At 41.9% G+C, this 4,810-nt stretch overlaps 1 protein-coding gene across 2 annotated transcripts in view; it reads left to right on the top strand.

Annotated features, from left to right (window-relative positions):
* The first annotated feature begins 2,990 nt into the window (after window positions 1-2,990).
* LOC101857839 overlaps window positions 2,991-4,810 on the top strand; it is a 28,207-nt gene continuing 26,387 nt past the window's right edge. The window contains exon 1 of one of the 2 annotated variants that reach the window (XM_005110550.3): window positions 2,991-3,251. The gene's annotated coding sequence lies outside the window, so the exon portion shown is untranslated. Of the gene's footprint in view, window positions 3,252-3,289; window positions 4,127-4,810 lie in introns of those variants that run through there. The other variant, XM_035972921.1, reaches the window with a different exon arrangement.

A 4,810-nucleotide genomic window follows, 5' to 3' on the forward strand; every position in this document is an offset into this window, starting at 1 on the left:
ACACTTATATCATTATGCCCTTCTTGCGTTATAAATGAGGTGAAACTATATATAAGTTACATTTCTAATGTCTTCTTATCTCTAACACTTATATCATTATGCCCTTCTTGCGTTATAAATGAGGTGAAACTATATATAAGTTACATTTCTAATGTCTTCTTATCTCTAACACTTATATCATTATGCCCTTCTTGCGTTATAAATGAGGTGAAACTCTCACTAAAACACACATGCCCAACTCTTCACCCAGAGAAGCTGATATCCAAGTTATATATATATATATAGTAACGAGAGAAAAATACAAACTTTTTGCAAAGAGAAGGAGGCGAGATGATGAAGATAGACTAGACGTTTCATAAGAAAGAAGAAGCAATCCACACTAGAGAGCCCGCCAACTATTCACTTGGACATTACAGAGAAAAAACAACAATATAAAAAGATTGCAAACTTCAGCAGCAGCTGCAGTGACATTCAGCCATGCTAACCACAACCAGAGAGAAAGGCAACAGCAGACAGTAGACCGTACAAAGGGCCAGCTGGCGAGAACCTCACGGACATTGCTTCAATGGGGGTGCGCTTCAAAAGGGGTGTGGTCATGCATGGCGAGCATTCTTTGTCCATCACACCCAGCGTACGCCTAGCCTACCCCCCCTACCCCCCCCCCCCTGCCAAACCCCCTAAAAGCCCGTTTGTTGGGGGAGTTCAGCCCTTGGTTACATCCAAGAAGCAGCTTGGCGTGGCCTACTTCCCCGCTGTCGCACTTTGTTGACATCCAGGTCAGGGTCAAAGAGTTCGCGATCTCGGGGAGTGGATGAAGGAAGTGTCGAAGGCAGAGGCCTTGTTGACATCGTAAATGTGAATAATTATTAATATAATTTGGAGGGGGAATTCTGGCTGCTGCATAGCATGCGTGATTCCTGTAAGTTCTTTCTGGGTGCTCTGCCTGCTGTAAAAGCAGGATTCCTGTGGGTGATCACATGGCTTGCTTACTTTTGGTTTTAGTTTCTACGTTCATTTTGTTGTTGTTGTTGAAAGAACCGGGATCACAATTACACTTACAAAGCAGTAGCCTATTTTCCCACCACTCATGTCGTCGTGCCTTATCGCTTCAACAAATCATAGGAAATATCTATCTATCTATCTATCTATCTATCTATCTATCTATCTATCTATCTATCTATCTATCTATCTATCTATCTATCTATCTACCTATCTTTCTATCCATCCTTCTATATATATATCTATCTATCTATCTATCTATCTATCTATCTATCTATCTATCTATCTATCTATCAATCGATCAATCGATCGCCGTTAATAAATTGCGACCCCCCCCCCCCCACGCCATCTCTCTTTCTTTCTGTCTGTCTGTCTGTCTGTCTGTCTGTCTGTCTGTCTGTCTGTCTGTCTGTCTGTCTGTCTGTCTGTCTGTCTCTCTCTCTCTCTCTCTCTCTCTCTCTCTCTCTCTCTCTCTCTCTCTTCTCTCTTCTCTCTCTCTTGCCTTGTTCCACATTTACCTCATTTCATTACACACTTTATTAAGCCTTCTGTTTAATCCCAGAGTTCAGTCTTATCGGTGGTTATCGTCTAACTTTCACCTTTGTTCAGTGCTGAACAGTACCAAACAAAGTAATCGGAGACGAGACGTCGTTCAAGAAGAAAGAAGTCCAATCTTACCATGAACTCGGCCTGACGGAACTGTGTCACTCACCAAGTTTCCCATTGAGGCATGCCTGTCTCCTATCGATATACTCGATAAAAATGAAAAGTGTGCGCGCGGCGTGTGACGGGAATGTCTGTACTTTAAGGGACACACGAGTGATCTAATCTAAAGCTCAGAGATAACTAAAACAGTACAATGTATTATATGAATCCCGTGATCCTTGGTAAAAATACCGCTCCCAAAAAAGCAACCCCCCCCCCCCCCAACCCTCTCCTTTCTCAGCAAGACAAAACAACCCCCCCCCCTTTCCACAACACCAAGAGAAATAAATTTCAATTTCTAAACCAACCTTTAAATGATCTTACCATTCACCATTTGGTCTCGATATTATGATGGTGCTTGTAACATTTTTGGTAGTACATGTATTACTGCTCATGAAAATACATAGCCTGTCCCAAATCAAGACACTTAACTCGTGGCATACAGAAGGCTATTATCCTCCTTTGTGCGCAATCCATTTTTCAACATCACAAATTTCCCTATTATTTCCTCCCTTATAATTTAACCGATTTGCATGAAATAACACCAAGCTGAGTAGAAATGCATGATCCAAGCAATAAAAATATAATTCGATTATAGATAGATCGATCGACTGGAGTTTGGAAGATTTTTGTTATGATTGAGTGATGCCAGCTGAACTGGTGCGATTAGATCTATAAAAGTTAGTGACAATTGACCTAAAGATAGGGTCAAACTCGTGCTCTGATACAGAACATACGTAATTCTTAACTTGAATATCGTTATGATATTTTCACTAATTTTCAACGTCCATGAAAACTCGAGGTCACCCACGTAACACAATGTTTTCTTCTGAGTTCCATCTCTCTAACTGACTTTCCCTGTTGAACTGTCTCTTGGCCATTAAGTTATTAATGATCATTGCAAAATTCGTTGTTTCAAAAAGGAAACAGGGAGTCACCTTTGTTAAGGTACTTTTTGATAATAAAAGCCTCTAAAGAATGTTACAAACTTTCTGGTGGGTTTTTTTGCGGACCTTTATCAGAACAAAATACAAAGATGAGAGAAATTTATAGGAAGGTGAAGATGTTGAACTAAGTGTAAAAATCTCGACTTGCAGCAGGTATAATACATCTGTTTTGTTCACACGTGCCGGTCGAGATCTTCGTCCTCATAAAGAATCGCAACAAACCAATCTGTCACCAGTCACCCAGTGTTGGCGCCCTACTAAGCTAGCTGCCCAATCGAACGCAGGGACCACGCGCGCACGCAGACTTTCCTTCTTTCATAACCGCGGGAAACAGAAACCCCCTCTCACTGGCGCTTCGCCTCAACTCCACTCCACTCCAGGTCGGTGGTCGTACAGGGTTGTTGAACACTGAACACTGGTGGTGTCTCTCGGCGGACGAACTGTGTTGTGTAGCGGCTGACCGAGATACGGTCGCTCGTGTGTGTGTTGTGTTGTGTGTGTCGACAGCTGATGTCAGATGTTTACAGTGTACCAACTTCAGTGGTTGTGCACGCCTGTACGGACAGATACAGTTTGATGAATGTGAAAGTGCTTAATCATGTAAGTATATTGTCCTTATTGTGCTTGCACAAGTTGTTTATACAATCGGTAGATTCTAGATCTTGTTGTGGAGTCAAAGTCAAAGAGAGGACGGGCTTTGTTTACTTCGTGTGCACTCTCTTTCACTTCTGACTTCATGAGTGACACTTTGATGTCTTCTGTTTTTTGTTGTGAGTTACCCTGAGAATTATGTTGTTGTGAGTTCTACATCTTCTTCTACTTACCCTCCCCCCACCCCACCGCCATTTATCACTTGGTTGGTTGGCGGTTGGCGGGCACTCGGATGACCCTGATAGTGATGTGGTTTTATTCTTCTCTTTCCTGTCACTATCAAGCAATAATCTCTCCCTCCTTTCATGAGTTGGATAACACTCTACAGTTTTAAGTATTAGTGTCTACCTCCTCTAGGCCATCTAATCTTCGGAAAGTTCCAAGTTCTGTAAATCACTTACTCTACCTTAAAACGAACTAAAACTGATCCAGATCCCTTTTTAAAACTATTGTAGTCCAACCTTGTCTTACTGGAGAAAGAAGCCTCAAATCTGCTCCTCTCAGGGATTCATGGACATGATCTGCTAAGAACGCCCTTTATAATCAAACTAGCCACCCTCTTGATTTGGATGTTTGCAAGAAAATCAGTTTAGAATAGCAGTAGTGAGAATAATAAGCTCACACAGTGCGATGGGGGTGTTCTATCTTTAGAAATGAGGAAACGCTGGAATCGATAGCAGTGGTGAGTAGCCTAGATGCTGGCCAGCATAGTGCTTCTGCTCTCACTCTCAGCTGTTTGCTGCACGCGTATTTCATGATCGTGCTTGTTTCCTGTTCTGTTCTTGTTCTGCATGATCTCTGTGTGGAGCGTGGCTCTCCTACAGGTAAATTTTATCAGAATTACATCATGTGTATTTCTTGTCCTACATTTGGATCGAGGGAGGGGGTGGGGGTAGCCTTCTATCTCAAATAGATCCATAAAAATATAAACAGTTACAGAACAGACCGTGCTTTTTCTGTCAGTAGTGCTAGTCTTGAGGAGACACTCGAAGAAGCAAACAATACAAGCTCTACGTCAATGACAGACACAGCTAAATAGATCTCCTAGATGTGCTTCTTGCAGTGGGCCCTAGTTCTTTTATTGTTATGTTTTAAGGTCATACAACCCAAGGACCTTACCTAGAATATTTATTCTATTTATGACCTCCTTGATACAACCCCCGTTCCGTAGGCTGTAGGTGACTTGCAAATCAACTGCTTTGCGCGTTACTAATTTTAACACTAATAAACAGTTGTACACACTGTGAACATTTCATGCGTGTGTGTATATATAATATATCTCGTGTCAATTTTTAAAAAACCAGGAAAAAAACCCCAACAAAACAAAACAAGCAGCTCGTCGCCCGTGTGCGAAGTTCGATCAAAGATTCTCTACAAGATCTCTACACGATCTTTGTTTGGATGAATAATGTTCTAAATTTGTCCAACTTGTACTATTTCTTGCACCATAGAGATGCACACCGGGAGGAAATGTGTATGCGTGTGTGTGTGTGTGTGTGTGGGGTGGG

This window comes from Aplysia californica, unplaced genomic scaffold (assembly GCF_000002075.1).
Source record: "Aplysia californica isolate F4 #8 unplaced genomic scaffold, AplCal3.0 scaffold00909, whole genome shotgun sequence".
NCBI classification, from domain to species: Eukaryota; Metazoa; Mollusca; class Gastropoda; order Aplysiida; family Aplysiidae; genus Aplysia; species Aplysia californica.